The 23075-nt window shown below is 43.8% G+C and overlaps 1 long non-coding RNA gene across 1 annotated transcript in view; it reads left to right on the forward strand.

Annotated features, from left to right (window-relative positions):
* Nucleotides 1-315: 315 nt before the first annotated feature.
* LOC129015702 (uncharacterized) overlaps nucleotides 316-23075 on the forward strand; it is a 35261-nt gene continuing 12501 nt past the window's right edge. The window contains exons 1-2 of the long non-coding RNA XR_010127547.1: nucleotides 316-1075; nucleotides 14284-14404. This is a non-coding gene — a long non-coding RNA (uncharacterized LOC129015702). The remainder of the gene's footprint in view (nucleotides 1076-14283; nucleotides 14405-23075) is intronic.

Genomic DNA, 23075 nt, shown 5'->3' on the forward strand with positions numbered 1-23075 from the left:
AGGTTACAGTGAGCTATGATCATGCCGCTGCACTCCAGCCTGGGCCACAGAGCAAGACCCTGTCAAATAAATAAATAGGCTGTTTTTTAAAAATCACCGTAATTAAAAACAGAAACTCCTGGATACCTAAGGTTGGCAAAATGCTGATCGTTGTTGTGGCTGGCTGAATTCTAAAGATTTCAAGATTCTAATTTAGTACTGCTCTGAAGGGACTTTGCAGATGGAATTTAGATGACTAAGTAGCTGACGTTAAAACAGGGAAATTACCCTGGGTTAGCCAGGCAGGGCTTTAAAAACAGGAGGGAGGCAGAAGAGTCAGAGAGATAAGGCAGAAACAGAAAGCAGTAGAGGAGAGGGTGAAGGGGGAGAAGGACTGTTTACACTTCCCTTTAGGTTATAGTTCACTAGGCACAGAGAAACCTTTAGGCTGAACTTAAAATATGTGAGTAGCTTTAGGCTAAACTTGATTTAACAGGGAGAAACAGGACTTTGCAAAAATTCTTTTAGGGAGTGTACTATCGAGCACATTTGAAGACCACAGGTCTGGAAAGCGGGGAAGACGGGACCCAGAGTCCCCCGCAGCAGCGTCACGGCCCAGCTCTGGTTCTCAAGTTGGGCTGCTGTTTTTCCCTTTTTTCTCTTCCGCCAGGATGCCAGGCGCTGCTGAAGCTGCAGCCGAAAGGATTTAGAATTCCTTACAACGGAGAAAGGGTCTTTGCTCAGACAACATGGACTTAAGAGATGGAAGGGCCAAAAAGGCTCGAAAACAGGCTCGAAGAGTGGCTTCCTGCTAGCTAGAAGCTTAAGTGGGGACAGATGAGCTTAACCGGCAAGCCTGCGTGTGTGCTCTCCAGCCCCCGTGATTCAGTTTAAATCTGGGCGGGTCTCCTCAAAGACAGTTCCAGAATGGGCCACGTGAGGGCAGTAAGAGCCTCTCAATGCCTGTTTTTGGGGGAAGAGAGAAGTGAGGGCGGAGCGCGGGGAGTGTCCCAGGCCTGGCTACCCAGATAACTTCCCGAAAAGAAGCTATGCTCAGGCCTTCCCATCGTCCCACTGAAGAGCTTTCTTCATATTGGTGAGTTGCCCAACTGCTACCAAAAGAACTTCCCAATTATGGTCAAGCCTCTTCATCTAAATTCAGATTTCCACCAAATAGCCCAGCCCTTTTCCTCCCCAAGTCATCTCCTTACTCAATAAACATTTATAGACATTCATCACACGAGATCCCCAGCCGTAGGCTCAGCATCGTACACCGAGGTACGAATACACGGAAGTATTCCTGAGTGTATTCTGTGTATGCGAAAGTGCATACGTCTCTTCATGGACCAGGTTCTGAGTGAATCTAAGTGGAGAACACGGAATAGCAGGCTAATTCCAGAAAATGCAGGGCCTTTGCAAGTAAGTGGGCGTCTAGTCACTAAGCAGATAGTAATAACAGGTGGTGCTACATGATTGCTTCAAACCACTTTGTTAAGGGGATCAGAGAAGGCAGAAGGCTCAGGAGAGATAGTGCAGCTGGATGGAAATGGGAAAACTAACTCAGAATAACCTTATGCAGTAGAATTTATTGTGCCCATTGAGTAAGTCAGGAAACTGAGGGTTAAGGAGGTAAAGTAACTTGGCAAAGGTCATGCCGTCAGAGCAGAGTCCAGCTCCAGATTTGGTTTACTCTAAATACCCTCCCTCACCCCCCTTTTTAAGAAATACCTTAAATAAAAATTTATTTTTACTTTATCTTACATTATTATTTATTTGTATTCAGCACATTTTCATTTAGAAAGTTGGAAAATAAAGGCACGAAAAACAAATAACAGTAATTTCATTACTCAATAATGGCCTCATCACTACAATTTCTGTTTACAACAGAAATGTTGTAAACACACACACACACACGCACAATACTGTTACATATATTTTTGTAAGATATATATATAACAACAAATGCGATCCTGTTATACTTTTCTGTATTTTTGTTTTCCATTTAAATAAATGTGCATATGAACATTACTTTGATCAACTACATAATAGTATCATACTCTATTATATGGACAATAAACTCTCACCAATTCATTTATTGATGAAATTTTAGGGTATTTCTATGTGTTTTTTGATGTGATAAATAACAATAAACCAATAAACACCCACATACTAATATCAGTGTCCTTTTTTTTGTTTGTTTTTGAGAGTCATGCTCTGTTGCCCAGGCTGGAGTGCAGTGGTGCAATCTCAGCTCACTGCAACCTCTGCCTCCCGGGTTCAAGCGATTCTCCTGCCTCAGCCTCCCGAGCAGCTGCGACCACAGGCATGTGCCACCATGCCCAGCTAATTTTTTATATTTTTAGTAGGGATGGGGTTTCACCATGTTATCCAGGATGGTCTCAATCTCCTGACCTCATGATTCACCCGCCTCGGCCTCCCAAAGTGCTGGGATTACAGGCATGAGCCACCGCGCCTGACCCTCAGTGTCCTTATTAATATCTTTAGGATAAATTTCAACTCATGATTATTTAAAAATTTAAGACTTTCAATAGATACTCCCCAACTGCCTTGCAGAAAGTTTGTACCACTTTATACTCCCACCAGCAGGAGTGTTGGAGAGGTCCCGTTTACCTATATTTTTGCCTTTGCATAGTTTATTTTTTCATTTTTGCCAATTACATAGGTGGTGTTTGTTTATTAAAATTTACATTATTGGCTGGTTGCAGTGACTCACGCCTGTAATCCCAGCACTTTGGGAGGCCAACATGGAGGATTGCTTGAAGCCAGGAGTTTGAGGCCCAGCCTGGGAAACATAGTGAGGCTCTGTCTCTAAAAAGAAAAAAAAAATTACACTCTTTAAATTGTGGTAAACTTTTGAAATGCACACTAGCCACTTAAAGTTCTTTTGTCAATTGTCCTTCTAGTCCTCAGTTCTTTTTTCTAATTGGGAGAATCTCACTGATTTATAAGGGTCCTTTACATTTTAAAGCTAATTAACCTTTTGTTGTCTATTTTGCAAATAATATTCCCCAAGGGTTTTTTGTTGTTGTTGTTGTTTGTTTGTTTTTTGAGACAGGGTTTTGCTCTGTCGCCCAGGCTGGAGTGCAGTGGCGCGATCTTGGCTCACTGCAACCTCCATCTCCTGGGTTCAAGCTATTCTCCTGCCTCAGCCTCTCCAGCAGCTGGGATTACAGGCATGTGCCACCACACCTGGCTAAGTTTTGTATTTTTAGTAGAGATGCGGTTTCACCATGTTGGCCAGGCTGGTCTTCAACTCCTGACCTCATGATCTGCCAGCTTCGACCTCTCAAAAAGTGCTGGTAACAGGTGTGAGCCACCACGCCCGGCTTTTTTGTTGATTTTTTGTTCTGGGGGATTTGGGGACATATGGAAGGTTTTAATCTACATGTAGTCAATTCCTGCTCAGTATGAATTAGAACAAAAGTACCAGCCAAGAAGTCATGAGGCCGAGAATGTCCAGGCTCCACCCTGTGGCAGATGGTATTTTCCAAAATGGCCTCAACACAATCTCCCACCCCACATATTCTTACAATGATGTGTCGATGTGATATTGACATTCCTGTCACCAAGAACTAGGGCCTATGTCCCTCTCCTTGAATCTGGATGGGCCTATGACTATAGCAGAGGGGATGACATGTGGGTTCTGAGGCTGGGTCATACAAGGTGAAACAGCTTCAGCCCAGTCTTCTTGGGATTCTCTCTCTCCGGTTCTGTGATAGGAGGAAGCTCAGGCCACATGAAGAGGCCATGTGCCTGGGTTGGCAGCTCCAACTGTAGTCTCAGCCTACAGCAGACATCAATCACTAGACATGCAAACAAAGAGACCTCCCTGGTGACTCCAGCCCAAGCCACTGCCTGACAGCAGTCTCACAAGAACGGTCCAGGAGACCCCAGTCAATTTCAGACCATGAGAGAGAAAACAGGCTGAGCAGCCCTAATCCAAAATTTATAAAATCTGAAATACTCCAAATTTCAAAACTCTTCGAGTGCTGATACGATGCTCAAAGGTCATGCTCAAAGGAAATGAATATTGGCACATTTTGGATTTCTGATTTTTGGATCAGGGATGCTCAACTGATCCAAATATTTGCGTGAATATAACGCAAATATTCCAATATTTTTAAAAAATCCAAAATCTAAAACATTTCTGTTCCCAAGCATTTTGGGTGTTTTTTTTCATAGGTAATTGGGGAACAAGTGGTATTTGGTTACATGAGTAAGTTCCTTAGTGGTGATTTGTGGGATTTTGGTGCACTCATCACCCAAGCAGTATACACTGCACCATATTTGTAGTCTTTTATCCCTCACCCCCCTCCCACCCTTCCGCCCAAGCCCCCAAACCCATTGCATCATTCTTATGCCTTTGCATCCTCATAGCTTAGCTCCTAGATATCGGTGAGAATATACGATGTTTGGTTTTCCATTCCTGAGTTACTTCACTTAGAGTAATAGTCTCCAATCTTATCCAGATCACTGTGAATGCCATTAATTCATTCCTTTTTTTGGCTGAGTAGTATTCCATCAGATAGATAAATAGATAGATAGATAGATAGATAGATAGATAGATAGATAGATAGATAATCTAGACAAGGATGCCCACTAGATATCTATCTATCTATCTATCATCTATCTATCTATCTATCTCTCTCTCTCTCTCTCTCTCTATCTCACAGTTTCTCTGTCCACTTGTTGATTGGTGGGTATTTGGGTTGGTTCCACAATTTTGCAATTGTGAATTGTGCTGCTATAAACATGCGTGTGCAAGTATCTTTTTTGTATAATGACTTTTCCTCGGGGTAGATACCCAGTAGTAGGATTGCTGGATCCAATGGTAGTTCTACTTTTAGTTATTTAAGGAATCTCCACACAGTTTTCCATAGAGGCTGTACTAGTTTACATTCCCACCAGCAGTGTAGAAGTGTTCCCTGATCACCTCATCCACACCAACATCTACTGTTTTTTAATTTTTTTTTTTTTTTTGAGATGAAGTCTTGCTCTGTCACTCAGACTGGAGTGCGATGGTGCGATCTCGGCTCACTGCAACCTCTGCCTCCTGGGTTCAAGCAATTCTCTACCTCAGCCTCCCGAGTAGCTGGGATTACAGGCACCCGCCACCAGGCCTGGCTAATTTTTTTTGTATTTTTAGTTGAGACGGGATTTCACCATCTTGGCTAGGCTGGTCTTGAACTCCTGACCTTGTGATCCACCCGCCTCAGCCACTCAAAGTGCTGAGATTACAGGCGTGAGCCACCGCGCCCAGCTGGTTTTTGATTTTTTGATTATGGCCATTCTTGCAGGAGTTAGGCGGTATCACATTGTGGCTTTCATTTGCATTTCCCTGATCGTTAGTGATGTTGAGCATTTTTTCATAAGTTTGTTGGTTATTTGTATATCTTCTGAGAATTGTCTATTGTCCTTAGCCACTTTTTGATGGGATTGTTTGTTTATTTCTTGCTGATATTGTTTGAGTTCATTGTAGATTCTGGATATTGGTCCTTTGTCAGATGTCTAGATTGTGAAGATTTTCTCCCACTCTGTGGATTGTCTGTTTACTCTGCTGACTGTTCCTTTTGCCGTGCAAAGCTCTTTAGTTTAATTAAGTCCCAGCTATTTATCTTTGTTTCTATTGCATTTGCTTTTGGGTTCTTGGTCATGAAATCCTTGCCTAAGCCAATGTCTAGAAGGGTTTTTTCAATGTTATGTTCTAGAATTTGTAAGGTTTCAGGTCTTAGATTTAAGTCCTTAGTCCATCTTGAGTGGATTTTTGTGTAAGGTGAGAGGTGAGGATCCAGTTTCATTCGCCTACAGGTGGCTACACAATTATCCCAGCACCAGTTGTTGAAAAGGGTGTCCTTTCCCCACTTTATGATTTTGTTTGCTTTTTTGAAGATCAGTTGGCTGTAAGTATTTGGGTTTATTTCTGGGTTCTCTATTCTGTTCCATTGGTCTATGTGCCTATTTTCATACCAGCGCCATGCTGTTTTGGTGACTACGGCCATGTAATTTGAAATCGGGTAGTGTGATGCCTCCAGATTTGTTCTTTTTGCTTAGTCTTCCTTTGGCTATGTGGGCTCTTTTTTGGTTCCATATGAATTTTAGGATTGTTTTTTCTAATTCTGTGAAGAATGATGGTGGTATTTTGATGGGGATTGCATTGAATTTGTAAATTGCTTTTGGTAGTGTGGTCATTTTCACAATATTGATTCTACCCGTCTATGACCATGGAATGTGTTTCCATTTGTTTGTGCCATCTATGATTTCTTTCAGCAGTGTTTTGTAGTTTTCCTTGTAGAGGTCTTTCACCTCCTTGGTTAGGTATATTCCTAAGTATTGTAATTTTTTGCAGCTATTGGAAAAGAGGTTAGGTTTTTTTATTTGATTCTCCAGTTGGTCGTTGTTGGTGTTAGAAAAGCTACTGATTTTTGTACATTAATCTTGTATCCGGAAACTTTGCTGAATTCTCTTATCAGTTGTAGGAGGTTTCTGGAGGAGTCTTTAGGGTTTTCTAGGTAAACGATCATATCGGCAGCAAACAGTGAAAGTTTGACTTCCTCTTTACTGACTTGGATGCCCTCTTGTCTGATTGCTCTGGCTAGGACTTCCAGTACTATGTTGAAGGGGAGTGGTGAGAGTGGGCATCCTTATCTTATTTTAATTCTCAGAGGGAATGCTTTCAACTTTTCCCCATTCGGTATTATGTTGGCTGTAGGTTTGTCATAGACGGCTTTTATCACATTAAGGTATGTCCCTTGTATGCCGATTTTGCTGAGAATTTTAATCATAAAGGATGCTGGATTTTGTTAAATGCTTTTTCTGCATCTATTGAGATGATCATGTGATTTTTGTTTTTAATCCTATTTATGTGGTGTATCACATTTATTGGCTTACGTATGTTAAACCATCCCTGCATCCCTGGTGTAAAACCCACTTGATCATAGTGGATTATCTTTTTGATATGTTGTTGGATTTGGTTAGCTAGTGTTTTGTTAAGGATTTTAGCTTCTGTGTTTGTCAAGGATATCGGTCTGTAGTTTTCGTTTTTGGTTACGTCCTTTCCTGGTTTTGGTATTAGGGTGATGCTGGCTTCATATAATGAATTAGGGAGAGTTCCCTCTTTCTCTATCCTGTGGAATAGTGTCAAAAGGATTGGTGCCAATTCTTTAAATGTCTGGTAGAATTCTGCTGGGAATCCATCTGACCCTGGACTTTTTTTTGTTGTTGGTAATTTTTAAATTACCATTTCAATCTCACTGCTTGTTAGTGGTCTGTTCAGGGTATCTAATTCTTCCTGATTTAAGCTAGGAGGGTTGTATTTTTCCAGGAATGTATCCGTCTCTTCTAGACTTTCTAGTTTATGTCTGTAAATGTATTCATAGTAGCCTTGAATGATCTTTCGTATTTCGGTGGTGTCAGTTGTAATATCTCCTGTTTCGTTTCTTAATGAGGTTATTTGGATTTTCTCTCTTCTTTTCTTGGTTAATCTTGCTAATGGTCTATCAATTTTATTTATCTTTTCAAAGAACCAGCTTTTTGTTTCATGTATCTTTTGACTGTTTTGAATTTCAATTTGATTTAGTTCTGCTCTGATCTTGGTTATTTCCTTTCTTCTGCTGGATTTGGGTTTGCTTTGTCCTTGTTTCTCTAGTTCCTTGAGGTGTGACCTTAGAATGTCAGCTTGTGATCTTTCAGTCTTTTTGATGTAGGCGTTTAGGGCTATGAACTTTCCTCTTAAGACCGCCTTTGCTGTATCCCAGAGGTTTTGATTGGTTGTGTCATTATTGTCGTTCAGTTTGAAGAATTTTTAAATTTTCATCTTGATTTTGTTTTTGCCCCAATGATCATTCAGGAGAAGGTTATTTAATTTCCATGTATTTGCATGGTTTTGAAGGTTCCTTTTGGAGTTGATTTCCAGTTTTATTCCATTGTGATCTGACAGAGTGTTTGATATAATTTCAGTTTTCTTAAATTTATTGAGGCTCTTTGCTGCCTATCATAAGATCTATCTTGGAGAAAGTTCCATGCGCTTTTAATAGAATGTGTATTCTGCAGTTGTTGTATGAAATGTTCTATATATATCTGTTAAGTCCATTTATTCCAAGGTATAGTTTAAATCCATTGTTTCTTTGTTAACTTTCTGTCTTTACCTGTCTGGTGCTGTCAGTGGAGTATTGAAGTCCCCCACTATTATTGTGTTGCTGTTTGTCTCATTTCTTAGGTCTATTAGTAATTGTTTTATAAATTTGGGACCTCCAGTGTTAGGTGCATATATGTTTAGGATTGTGATATTTTCCTATTGGACAAGGCCTTTTATCAGTATAAAATGTTCCTCTTTGTCTCTTTTAACTGCTGTTGCTGTAAAGTTTTTGTCTGATATAAGAATAGCTACCCCTGCTCGCTTTTGTTGTCTTATTTGCATGAACTGCCTTTTTTTTTTTTTTTTTTTTTGAGACAGTCTCTCTCTGTTGCCCAGGCTGGAGTGCAGTGGTGCAATCTTGGTTCACTGCAACCTCTGCCTGCCGGGTTCAAGCAATTCTCCTGCCTCAGGCTCCTGAGTAGCTGGGACTACAGGCACGCACCTCCATGCCCGGCTAATTTTTTGTATTTTTAGTAGAGACGGGGTTTCACCATGCTGGCCAGGTTGGTCTTGAACTCCTGACCTCATGATCCGCCCACCTCGGCCTCCCAAAGTGCTGGGTGGCATGAGCCACCAAGCCTGGCTGAAATGCCTTTTTCCACCCCTTTAAGTTTATGTGAGACGTGAGTCCTTACGTATTAGGTGAATCTCCTGAAGGCAGCAGACGGTTGGTGAGTTCTTGTCCATTCTGTGGTTCTGTATCTTTTAGGTGGAGCACTTAGGCCATTTACATCCAATGTAACTATTGAGGTGTGAGGTACCATTGCATTCATCATGCTCTTTGTTGCCTGTGTACTTAGGTTTTTTTGGTTTTGGCTTTTGCTTTTTAACTTGCATGTTTGTTTTATAGGCCCTGTGTGATTTATGCTTTAAAGAGGTTCTGTTTTGATGTGTTTCCAGGATTTGTTACAAGATTTAGAGCTCCTTTTAGCAGTTCTTCTAGTGGTGGCTTGGTGATGGCGAATTGTCTCAGCATTGTTTGTCTAAAAACGACTGTATCTTTCCTTCATATATGATGCTTTGTGTTGCTGGATACGAAATTCTTGGCTGATAATTGTTTTGTTTGAGGAGGCTGAAGATAGGGCCCCAATCCCTTCTAGCTTGTAGGATTTCTGCTGAGAAATCTGCTGTTAATCTGATAGGTTTTCTTTTATAGGTTACCTGGTACTTCTGTCTCACAGCTCTTAAGATTCTTTCCTTCATCTTAACTTTGGATAACCTGATGACAATGTGCCTAGGCGAAGATCTTTTTGAGATGAATTTCCTAGGTGCTCTTTGTGCTTCTTGTATTTGGATGTCTAGGTCTCTAGCAAGGCCAGGGAAGTTTTCCTTGATTATTCCCTGAAATATGTTCTCCAAACTTTTAGATTTCTCTTCTTTCTTAGGAACACTGATTATTCTTAGGTTTAGTCATTTAACATAATCCCCGACTTCTTCGAGGCTTTGCTCATATTTTCTTATTCTTTTTTTCTTTATCTTTGTTGGATTGGGTTAATTCAAAAACTTTGTCTTTGAGCTCTGAATTTCTTTCTTCTATTTGTTCAATTCTATTGCTGAGACTTTCCAGAGCATTTTGCATTTCTGTAAATGTGTGCAATGTTTCCTGAAGTTTTGATTGTTTTTTCTTTTTGCTATCTATTTCCTTGAATATTTCTCCCTTCACTTCCTGTATCATTTTTTGGATTTCCTTGCATTGGACTTCGCCTTTCTCTGGTACCTCCCTAATTAGCTTAGTAACTAAATACCTGTATTCTTTTTCAGGTAAATCAGGGATTTCTTCTGGGTTTGGATCCATTGCTGGTGAGCTAGTGTGATTTTTGGGGGGTGTTGAAGAGCCTTGTTTTGTCATATTACCAGGGTTGGTTTTCTGGTTCCTTCTCATTTGGGTAGGCTCTGTCAGAGGGAAGGTCTAGGGCTGAAGACTGTTGTTCAGATTCTTTTGTCCCACGAGGTGTTCCCTTGATGTAGTATCTCCTCCTTTTCCTATGGATGTGGCTTCCTGAGAGCTGAACTGCAGTGATTGTTGTCCCTCTTCTGGGTCTAGTCACCCAGCGTGTCTACCTGGCTCCAGGCCGGTATGGGGGGTTGTCTGCACAGAGTCCTGTGATGTGAACCATCTATGGGTCTCTCAGCCATGGATACCAGCACAGTACTTGGGGTGACTCCTGGGTCCTGCAGGAGAAGTCTGCTTCCTTCATTGGGTCTGTGGGTCCTCTCAGGATTCCTGGTTTGTTCTTGCAGTCATTCTGGAGCTAAAATTCATGATGTGAGCCTCCACACACTGCTCTGTCCATCCGAGTGGGAGCTGCAATCTAGCTCTTCCCAAGCATTTTGGATAAGGGATACTCAACCTGTAAAAAAGTGATTGCTCTTATTTTTGGCCCTAAGTTTAGGGATGATTCATTACACAGCCATGGATAACTGGCATTGCCAGGAAAACTGATATCAAAAGCCCAGAAACCAAACACTTCCTTGGCCCCTACTCTGTTCTCTTATTTGGAAAATGTGAATAGAAAATGCAAGAAAAATCCCTTCCTCTGGGTAGAATGTCACAGCCTCAGCACTTGCAACTCTTGATTCCACAGGGTGGGTCTTCCATATGACCTGTGAGCAACATATGGCCTCTTCTCTCTTCAGAAACAACTTTCATCTATTCACTCAACAGGAAAAATGAGAAGAAGGACGCAAGCTGTGGCTCAGTCTCTACTCAGCCATGGAACACATTTTAGCAAGTGATCAGATTCATAACTGCCTTCTGGCCAGGCGTAGTGGCGTGTGCCTGTAATCCCAGCACTTTGGGAGGCCAAGGTGGGCGTATCACTTGAGATCTGGAGTTCAAGAGCGGCCTGGCCAACAAGGCGAAACCCTGTCTCTACTAAAAATACAAAAATTAGCCAGTGTGGTGGCAGGTGCCTGAAATCCCAGCTATTCGGGAGGCTGAGGCAGGAGAATTGCTTGAACTCTAAAGGCAGAGGTTGCAGTGAGCCAAGATCTTGCCATCGCACTCCAGCCTGAGTGACAAGAGCGAGACTCAGCCCGGCGTGCTGGCTCAGGCCTATAATCCCAGCACTTTGGGAGGCCGAGGGAGGCAGATCACGAGGTCAAGAGATGGAGACTATCCTGGTCAATATGGTGAAACCCCATCTCTACTAAAAATACAAAAATTAGCCAGGCGTGGTGGCACATGCCTGTAGTCCCAGCTACTCAGGAGGCTGACGCAGGAGAATCGCTTGAACCTGGCAGGCAGAGGTTGCAGTGAGCCAAGATCGCGCCACTGCACTCCAGCCTGGGGACAGAGAGAGACTCCATCTCAAAAAAAAGTGAACTCAGTCCTATTGGGAAGTAGCCTGATTTGAGCAGGAAACACCTTTGTGGCATTGAGATACAAGTGGAATCCTTTAGGAGAGGGAAGAGAACTATTTGTGAAATTTGAGATCAACAGCTATACTTGGTGTGTTTAGAGGTCCGATGGGGTTAAGGCTTGAATAATTCGTAAGCCAGACTTGGATTGTCAGCCCTATAGCTACACTCAACTGTAGATAAGCTGCTGGGCTCATCATCTCAGATCATTGTGCTCTTTCCTGTAGCGCACCAGGCAGAATGTGTTCCACCCCTGTGCACAAGGAGCACTGGACTTGGAGTGGGAGCAACCTGAGAGCAAGTCTGGGCCTGCCATCTGCTGGGCCAGTCCCTTTACCTCTTTGACTCTCCTTTTTCTTTTTTGCAAAATTAGAATGTAACTATTCATCCCATTGTTATTGTGGAGCTAAATGAGATCAGTGAAAGTGCATTGCATGTAGCAAGAACACAGTAAGTGCTTGCTGTTTCTTACTTTTGTATAGTGCTTTAACATTCACAAAATGATCTTACCTTTATTAAGTCTATGGGGATAAATATTGTTGTTACCATTTCATGAATGATTACGTGGAGGCACAGGGAGGTTAAGCCACTTAAGGTCTCACAGTTGGTAAATTTCAGGTCTAGAATTCAAACTGAGCTTTCTCCAGTTGCCAAAGCCCACTCTGTTTCTGCATGCCATGTCTTCTTTCCTGAGAGTGCATGCACGTCCCATGCATTCATTGGACACCTGCTTTGTGCCAAATGTTGGGCTTAAAGCAGGGTGCAGAGGTTAATGGGGGGGATAGGGAATGTTGTGCCTGAGCTGGGTCTTGAAGGGAAAGAGAAGTTTGCCAAGCAGATAGAAGAGAGGGCATTCCTGATAAATGAATAAATAGTGTGTGCAAAGGTCTGGAGATGCTGCCTAAACAATCTCAGATATGGCTGTCAACAATGGGCCACTCTTTAAGGGGGAACATGGGGATGGGAAAGAGGGGCTCCTTGAACTCCATTCCTGAGGAATGACTATTAATTATAGATTATATCCCTGCCTGTGATGCAGGAAGGCAAGAGGCAGAGGGCTGTCCCATCATTTCCTCCCAGAATGACTGGTACCCAGGCACAGCGCTCATCCTGTGCTCTCTAACCCGGAGAGAACATGGCTCTGACATTCTCAGCAAGGAGCCAGTATCTTCTCCTGTCTTCCTGCAATTCTGGCCTACCTTTTCTGGTGCCCAGACCCAGATGTGTGGCCTAGCTCCTACCTGACAGCTCCAGAAAACACAGTCATAATCATAAAACAGAAGGAACAGATAGGTTCTGAAATGTTCATCAACCTCATTAGCATCAATGAATCCAGAGACTTTTTAAACACTGAAAACAGAGACTCAGAGTTTTAAGCCCCAGTTATTTTTCTTTTCTTTTTTTTTTTTTTTTTTTTTTTGTGAGATGGGGTCTCACTCCATCACCCAGGCTGGAGTGCTATGGCATGATCTCCACTCACTGTAACTCCCACCTCCCCAGCTCAAGCAATCCTCCCACCTCAGCCTCCCGAGTAGCCAGGACCACAGCTACATGGCACCATGCCCAGTTAATCTTTTTTTTTTTTTTTGAGACCAAGTCTCTCTGTGTCACCCAGCCTGGAGTGCAGTGGTGTGATCTCAGCTCACTGCAACCTCCACCTCCTAGGTTCAAGCAATTCTCTGCCTCAGCCTCTCAAGTAGCTGGGATTACAGGCCCCCTGCCACCAAGCTCGGCTAATTTTTCTATTTTTAGTAGAGATGGGGTTTCATCATCTTGGCCAGGCTGGTCTTGAACTCCTGACCTCGTGATCCACCCGCCCCAGCCTCCCAGAGTGCTCAGATTACAGGTGTGAGCCACTGCACCCGACCCCAGTTCTTATATGAGCTAAAAAAAAAATCTATATGCTAGAGAAGCAAGGATTCATGGAAGCCAAAATAAAATACATCAGCTTTTTTAACTCATTGAAAATCTTAAGACTATGAAATCATATCATTAGGCAATGTGAGTAAAAGGGTTTATACATCATTAGGTAATCTCCTGAAGTAAAACATCCTCTCTGAGTTTCAAACACATGCACCCATCCGTGACAAGCTGTGGACAGTAATAGTTATTTCCATCTATGATAAATTGTTCCAATTGTTTGACAAAAGTTATTTCATGAGATTGTTACAGTAGGTAGCTAGTCAGACACAAGCAGGGCAGGAGAGGGCTCCCTGCACACACCAGGAATGTCAGGCGATCATCTGGTGATGGTCAGGCAGTTGTTAACTGTCTAGAATAATAATTGGTTGTAGCAAGTGCCTGGGAAATGTTGTCTCCCAATAGACAGAAAATACCTGAAACTGGTGATGAGCAGCTTCCTGATAAGATCTCAGGAATTGGGCGAGTAGGCTAAGCACGCACGCTAAGAGGCAAATTGGTGGAGTTTAACTGGCATACGACCTTCCTCTAGAAACACTCGTCTGGTAAGGAAAGAGCACCTCAAGTGAGCTTGTGCACAATTTTGGTAAACGCACTGCACATGAGGCCCCTCCCGAGCGCTGGCAGGCCACCGCACATGCGGACAGCCCACCCAAGGGAAGAATCAGAGGAGAAGGACCGCAAGCCCCTGGAAGCATGCTGAAGTATTAAACCCCAAGTCAAAGGTTCAAACAATGCACTTGGTCTCTCAAACCGCCCTCTTGGCCCTCTCCCAACTGTACTTAACTTCCTTTCACTCTTATCCTAAAATTTTTCAAGAAATTTTCACTCCAGCTCTAAACTTGCCTTGGTCTCTCCTTCTGCCTTAGGTCCCTTGGTTGAATTCTGTCTTCTGAAGAGGCAAGAATTGAGGTTGCTGCAGACCTGTATGGATTCGCCACCAGTAACAAGATCTCAGAACATTGGGAAAATCGATGCCAAAAAAAAAAGGTTAGCACTGACTTCAACACTCTAAAATGATGACCACTCTTTAGTCGTCAGTGATATTACAGTCTATCTTTTATAAATACATTTTTTAAATAAACAATCTCTTGAGGGATAGTGTACATACTGAAAAGTGCACAACTCTTAAGAGTACCTCCAGCTCAGGGCATTTTCCCAAAGTCAACGCCACTGTAGAGAGTCACTTTTGATGGTAAACAAGAATTTGAGGGAGAAAGAGGTTGTTAGCAATAAAGTGACATCCAAATCATCAGGGGCTTTTCCCACTGTGATTACCAACAAGACCAGTGGTGCCAATGGACACAACTGTAGAGGAGCTTTTGGGGTCATAGCATCAGATGCACTTGGTGGCATCTGATAATTACAACTTTGCTGTTCTGAATAAGGCAAATGGGCCAAGGGTCAAAAAGATAGATGGATTATAGTCCTTTGATGTCACCTGTATCAATATAGTGCCAGTCTTAGTATTTGATAGAGTGCTGAGGGAATGGGGAGGAATCTTAATAAGGATTCTAAAATTAGCTCTTAGAAACCTGGAGTTACATTTTGTTTGTTGCTTTGGTCAAGCAAAATAAAGGATAATATATAGCTTTCGTAGGTACCTTCTGGCCCCTGCACCCAGACTGTTTCCACCCCTCCTTCCCCACCTCCTCATCCCCCATGAAATAAACATTATAGTAGCACCCAGCTGTGAGGACATCTCAAACGTTCCATCCAAATGCTCTTTAGGGCAAAAGAGCTGAATTGCACCCCCTTAGGGAGGGGACAGTGGAGGGGAGGAGTAGGCGGGTACCTGTGGAAGGCGTGGGGACATATCAAAAGCTAGATATTCCTGTGACGTGTCGTGGTTGATCTTTTAAAAATCTGCACGAATCTTGCAGTAGGAATATAAAGTTTCAAATGTCCTATTTTAACTCCTTAACCATGTGTTGTGGTGAGACCTCCAGCTTTGTTCCTTTTGCTCAAGATTGCTTTGGCTATCCGGGGTCTTTTGCATTTCCACATGAAGTTTAAGATTGTTTACTCCCCCTTCTGTGAAGAACATTGTTGATATTTTGATAGGGATTGCATCGAATCTCTAGACCTCTGGGTAATATGGACATTTAAACACTATTAGTACTTCCAATCCATGAATATGGGATAGTTTTCCATGTATTTGTGTTAATTATCTGTTATGGGTTGACTTGTGTTCCCCCAAAAAGATACTTTGAAGCCCTAATCCCAGTACCTTAGAATGTCATATTTGGATTAAGGTGTTTGCAGATGTAGCTGAGTTAAGATGAGGTCATTAGGATGGACCTTAATACAATATGACTGGTGTCCTTATTACGAAGGAGTGAAAAGCCTGCTGGGATTTCGATAGGGATTGTGTTGCATCTACAGGTCACTCTGGGGAGATTTGCCATCTTAATAACATTGAGGCTTCCAAGCCATGAACATGGAATGTTTCTCCATTTATTTAAGAACGGCTATAATTCCTAAGCAACTATTACACTCAGGCCCTTAGCCTAAATCACGTATGGTGTGCCATTTACTGATGTGGCATCTGAGGCCACAGACATTAGGAAAACTATGAAGATGACACATGGCTAGCATGCTGGGATTCGAGGCTCCATCTGTGTGACGCTGTTTTCACTTCATCCTGTTGCTTCTTCTCACTGTTAAGGTGGCTGACAGCGCCCCAGCTAGCTTTAGTTTAGGGCGCTTCATTGGCGTAATTGGTTGTCTTAAAAAAGAGAAGAGAGATTGATTGCAAACAAAAGAGAGATTGGATTCTCTATAGTGACCTGATGGAAATATGTTCAAGATACAGAGGTAAGTGAATAACGAAGTCACAGAACTGTGTATAGTTTATGGCCTATTTTTATACAAACAAAGACACATGTGTATATGCGCTTAGGGAAGGCCTGGAAGACGATCCAAGAAATTCTTAACAGTGATTCTCTCCAGGGAGGATAACAGTGACCATGGTCAGATTAATGAGGACTTTGACTTTTCATCTTACATTGTTGTCTATAGTCATTAGGATATTTTACTATAAGCAGCTGGATGTGGTGGCTCATGCCTGTAATCTCAGCACTTTGGGAGGTTGAGGCGGGAGGATCATTTGAGCCTAGAAATTTGAGACCAGCCTGGGCAACATAGTGAGACCCTGTCTCTACAAAAAAATCTAAAAATTAGCAAGGCGTGGTGGCTTACACCTGTAGTCCTAGCTACTAGGGAGGCTGAGGTAAGAGGACGGCTTAATCAGAGGCCGAGGTGGGAGAATGACTTGAGCCCAGGAGTTTGAGTCTGCAGCAAGCTGTGATTGTGCCACTGCACTGGGTGCAAAAAAATATATATATATATATAAAATATATAATATATATTATATATTATATATATATTTATATACATATTATATATAATATATATTTTATATGTTATATAATATATATATTATATATGTATTATATAATATATATGTGACTATAAGCATGCATTTCCCCCTTCTGCAGGAGTATCCAATCTTTTGGCTTCCCTGGGCCACATCGGAAGAAGAATCGTCTTGGGCCACACATAAAATACACTAACACTAACGATACAGATGTATTGCAAAACAATCTTATAATGTTTTACGAAAGTTTACGAATTTGCATTGGGCCACATTCAAAGTCATCCTGGGTCACGTGTGGCCTGCAGGCTATGGGTTGGACAAGCTTGCATTGAAAGAATCGAGTTGGGTGGTAATGGGGTAAGATTTTCCCATATTGCCAATTGTAGAACCTCGAAAATGGGAAGTTGTCTGGTTCCGCTTCACAACTGTAGTGACTGTGGAGTAACTGCATCCTTCTGAGGATGCACCTTGCAGGAATGAGGGCAGAGGAGGAAGTTGCATACAAGCACACGCACATATGCACCTGAGGGAACACACCTGTATCTGTCATTCCCCCGGGCTGAGTGGAGCTGCTGCCCCAAGACTAGGCTGCAAGCTGTTCCTCTGGGGTGCATAGGCCACTTACCCCATCTCCAGAGCCACTCACCCATGGCTGCTGTAGGCCTTGCAGCAGTTCCTGTTTGGGGATGAAGGTAGCCTGTGAAAGTGACAAAGAGGAAGCTGTGGCTGCAATAGTGAGAGCATGGTGTGAGGGGCCCCCTGCCCTTTGCCCTCTAGAAATGGGATTCTCCTGGGCACCTGTGCAAATGGCTTAGCAGGAGATGGAACGCTCCCTAGTGGAGACCATGGAGTAGGTGAGATCTTCACACTGATTCTCCTTCTCCCTTCTCCTGTTATTGCCCCTTACCCAACAACCTTCCCCGTCCCCTCCACACCCCACCCTTCCCTCCACTGGGGTGCTTGTTTTTGAGTTGGAGTCTCGCTCTGTTACCCAGGCTGGAGTGCAGTGGCATGATCATAGCTTACTGCAGACTTGAATTCCTGGGCTCAAACAATCCTCCTACCTCATTCCCTTGAGTCACCGGGACTACAGTCACAGGCCACTATGCCTATGTTTTTTTTTTTTTCTCTAACTTTTGTAGAGACCTGGTCTCCCTATGTTGCCCACACTGGAGATTGGGGCATTTTCACACTGCATTGAAATGACCACCTCCCAAACTGGCCTGTGAGTGTTTTGAAGGTAGGGACTCTTCTCACTGATCTTTGCTTTCCTGACACCTAGAATCATACTGGGTACATAGCAGGCACCTCATAAATATTGGTTGGATGAATAGAAGGATGGAGCTAAAGCAATGAAGGCTGACATATTTCCACCCAAAACAAATGTTCCTCCAGTCCAAACTCTCTCCCATTGCCTAGATGTGGCCTCACATCTCAGTCTGCTTTCCAGTGAGTGTATTCCTCTGCACACACACAAGCACACCGTGGGAGACACCGGCGTTGTCCTCACTGGTCCTCCTAAACATCCAAATGCATAGCAGCCTGTGAGAACAAGACAAGCCACAGGCCAGGAGAAAATATTTGCAAAACACATGTCTGATGACTGATGTCCAAAATATGCAAAGAACTCTTATACTCAACAATAAGAAAAGAGATGGCCTAATTAGAAAATGAGCAAAAGATCTGAACAGATACCTCACCAAAAAAGATATACGGATGGCAAGTAAGCATAGGTAAAGAGGCTTAACATCAAATGTAATTCAGAAATTATGAATTAAGTCAACAGTGAGATACAACTGCACATTTATTAGAACAGCTCAAATTCAAAACACTGAGAATGTCAAACATGCTGAGAAACCAAGAACCCTGAGAACATGCTGGTGAGGATGGGAGCCACAGAAACGTTCATTCATTGCTGATGGGAATGCAACATGGTGCAGCCACTTCGGAGCACAACGTGATCATTTCTTGCAAAGCTAAATGCAGTCTTGCCATAAGATCCAGCAATCATGCTCCTTGGTATTTACTCAAATGAGTTAAAAACTTACAACTACACAAAAACCTGCACACAGATGTTTATAGCAGCTTTATTCATAATTACCAAAACCTGGAGACAACCAAGATGTCTTTAAGCAGGCAAATGGATAAACAAACCATGGAACACCCAGACAACGGCATGTTATTCAGGGCTAAGACGAAGTGAGCTATTGAGCTCTGAAAAGACATGGAAGAAACTTACATGCATATTACTAAGTGAAAGGAGCCAATCTGAAAAGGCTACATATTATGTAATTCCACTCTATGACACTGGAAAAGGCAAAACAATAGAGACAGTTAAAAAAAAAATCTGTGGTTTTGGGGTAAGGTGGGGTGGGGAAGGGATGACTAGTGGAGCAGAGGGGATTTTTTTGGGCAGTGAAACTATCCTGTGTGATACTACAATGATGGCTACATGCCATGATACATTTGTCTAAACCCATAGACTGTGTAACACTAAGGGGGAGCCCTAATGTAAACTATGGACGTTAATAGTAATGTATCAATATGGGCTCATTGATTTGAAAATACATACCACACAAATGCAAGATAATAATAGGGGCTAAGGAGTACATGAAGAACTCTCTGTACTTCCTGCTTGATTTTTTCTGTCAGCACAAAATAGTTCAAAAAATAAAGTCTAGGCTGGGTGCAGTGGCTCATGCCTGTAATCCTAGCACTTTGGGAGGCCAAGGCGGGCAGATCACCTGAGGTCAGGAGTTCAAGGCCAGCCTGGCCAACATGGTGAAACCCCACCTCTACTAAAATACAAAAATTAGCCAGGCATGATGGCAGGTGCCTGTAATCCCAGCTACTTGGAAGGCTGAGGCAGGAGAATCGCTTGAACCCAGGAGATGGCGGTTGCAGTAAGCTGAGATCATACCACTGCACTCCAGTCTGGGCGGCTGAGCAAGACTCTGTCTCAGAATAAATAGGTTGGGTGCAGTGGCTCACGCAGGTAATCCCAGCACTTTGGGAGGCCGAGGCGGGCAGATCACGAGGTCAGGAGATCAAGACCATCCTGGCTAACACGGTGAAACCCCATCTCTATTAAAAATACAAAAAATTACCCAGGTGTGGTGGCGGGCACCTGTAGTCCCAGCTACTCGGGAAGCTAAGGCAGGAGAATGGCGTGAACCCGGGAGGCGGAGCTTGCAGTGAGCCAAGATCGCACCACTGCACTCCAGCCTGGGTGACAGAGTGAGACTCTGTCTCAATGAATAAATACATACATACATACATACATACATACATACATAAAATCTGTTACAGAGAGAGAGTGGGCAGCTCCTGCCAACTTATTATTTGGCCTATAGACGCATCAGGATATTCACAATAACATGTTGCTGCTGTGATCATTAGCATCAAATATTTGCACATCAAGGGTCTTCTGTGTGCCCTGGGACACACAGGGGCGAGAGCAGAGAGGTACAGCAGGTCAGTCTGGCAGGACCTTCATTTCCAACCCACTCTCTTCAGTCTGGTCAGCTCGGGGTCTGCTCCTGACCCTGTCATTGCCCCTGACAAGGAGGCTATAGGAACACCACGGACTTTCCAGTCCCATTCTAAAGCACTTGAATCTCTTAGCAAACCAGGTGGCTGTTTACAGCAGCTCCTGCTTCTCCCTGAATACATCTCCTTCACCTTCACTGGGACTTTCCAGCCCTGCTCTTGGTGAGGAAGTTCTGGGAACAGAGAACAACAGATAATTGACTTTTTAAACTATGCACATATAACTTATAACTGTCCTTTTTTTTTTCTTCTTTTTTTGAGATGGAGTTTCATTCTTGTCGCCCAGGCTGGAGTGCGATGGCGCTATCTCGGCTCACCGCAACCTCCACCTCCCAGGTTCAAGTGAGTCTCCTGCCTCAGCCTCTCGAGTAGCTGGGACTATGGGATTGTGCCACCATGCCCGGCTAATTTTGTATTTTTTAGTAGAAACGGGGTTTCTCTGTGTGGTCAGGCTGGTCTCGAACTCCTGACCTCAGCTAATCCACCTGTCTTGGCCTCCCAAAGTGCTGGAATTGTAGGCGTGAGCCACCGCACTCGGCCAACTGTCCTTAGATGTTTAAAACACAGTGAAATGAAACACAAAATCAAAGGTTTTGTTTTGGGGCTGGAGATAAAAGAGCTGGAATTATTGAAGATGCAGGATGGAGCTGGTCCCCAGGGTCCCCAGACCATGCAGAGGACTGCACCAGCCATACTAGTTCACTCAGGCTGCCATAACAAAGTACCACCGACTGGGCAGCTGAAACAACAGAAATGTATTCTCCCACAGCCCTGAGGCTGGAAGTCTAAAATCAACGTGTCTGCAGGGTCGGCTCCTCCTGAGGGTATGATGGGGAATCTGTTCCAGGCCTCTCTCCTTGGTGTGTCGATGACCGTCTTTATCTTCACATGGTAATCTCCCTGTATGCTGTTTGCCTCCAAATTTCCCCCACTTTTAAGATAGGGTACCAGTCATATTGGATTAAGGTCCACCCTTAAGACCTCATTTCAACTTGATTATCTCTACAAAGACCATATCTCCAAAGAAAGTCACATTCTGAGGTCCTGGGGGTTGGGATTTCAATATGGGAATTTGGGGTGGGGAAGCAACATAATTCAACCCTTAACACCCAAGCATCCAACAGCTGCTGGGAGAAGCTCTTACAGGGAAGGAAACGCCAAGTCGCCAGTGTCCTGGGAGATGCAAAGAGCACAGAGCCTCTCTGGTTACCTCAAGAAAAGGATTATGGGAGCTCCAGGAAAATTCGGATAGCAGAGCTCAGGGCCACAGGCTCAGAAGGCTCCTGGCTTTCTGCAATGAGCAGGGTTCACTCTGCCTCCTGCCACTCAGCTCTCCTTCCCTCTCCTTCTGCACAGCCCGGCTCCCCACTGGTTTCTGCCCCAAGTCTTACCTCCTTGGGTCAGCCATCCATCCCCATGGCCCAATGCACAATGGCTGGGGTTGGGAGGGAAGCAGGAGGAGAGTTATGGAACAAAGCGTGGCTGCTCCAGACAAGGGGCCATAGCAGGCAACACGCGGCAGCTGGACAATTGGCCAGTGTGGCCAGCGTCCCCGACAGATGGCAGGGGCAGCTCTGGGGAGGCTGGTAATGGCTATTGTAAATCAGTTGCTTTGAAGTGATTGACTACATTGTACATCAGTGGGAATTGTGGATTTAATTGGCCAACACCTGCCATGCAAAAGCCATCTTAGAAGAAGCCACTTTTCCTTGTAAGTGTGGGTGTGGGTCTCTGAGAAGACACCCCATCCTGCATCAGGCCTTCACACTCCTGCCAAGGGCCAATATGGGGACCCAGGGGTGGTGGCAGTGTTGCCCACTGTTTCCACGGCTTCTTTAAAAGGAAAACAGGCTGGGAGTGGTGACACACACTTGTAATCTCAGCACATTGGGAGGCTGAGGCAGCAGATCGCTTGAGGCCAGGAGTTTAAGACTAGCCTGGGCAACACAGCAAAACCCCATCTCTACAAAAGAAAAAAAAATACAAAAATTAGCCAGGCATAGTGGCACATACCTGTAGTCCCAGCTATTCAGGGGGATGAGGCAGGAGGATTGCCTGAGCCCAGGAGGTCAAGGCTGCAGTGAGCTATGATTGTGCCACTGCACTCCAGCCTGGGTGACAGAGTGAGACACTGTCTCAAAATAGAAAAAGGGAAAGCAGATGGGCCACAGGTCTAAGTGTATCCACCCAGCAGGGTGGGAGTCCACAGCACTGCTGGCAGGTTCCTGAATCACATCTACATTATCACTGAACAGAGCTAAATAAACGCAATGACACCGAAGGCCTGAAAGAAAGCCTGGCTGAGGCCGGGCACAGTGGCTCAAGGCTGGGCACAGTGGCTCACGCCTGTAATCCCAGCACTTTGGGAGTCCGAGGCAGGTGGATCACCTGAGGTCAGGAGTTCGAAACCAGTCTGGACAGCATGGAGAAACCCTGTCTCTACTGAAAATACAAAAATTAGCTGTGCGTGGTGACACACACTTGTAATGCGCTACTCGGGAGACTGAGGCAGGAGAATTGCTTGAACCCAGGAGGCAGAGGTTACAGTGAGCTGTGATCGCACCATTTGCATTCCAGCCTGGGTGACAAAAGCAAAACTCTGTCAAAAAAAAAAAAAAAAAAAAAAAGCCTGATTGATCTTTGGGATTTAAGAACCTTGTTCTGGTGACTGAGCACAGAGGGAACAGCGTGGCTCCTGTCTGTTCACGAAGGAGTTTATTTTGCTTGGCAGAC

Source organism: Pongo pygmaeus, chromosome 1, assembly GCF_028885625.2.
Source record: "Pongo pygmaeus isolate AG05252 chromosome 1, NHGRI_mPonPyg2-v2.0_pri, whole genome shotgun sequence".
Lineage (NCBI taxonomy): Eukaryota > Metazoa > Chordata > Mammalia > Primates > Hominidae > Pongo > Pongo pygmaeus.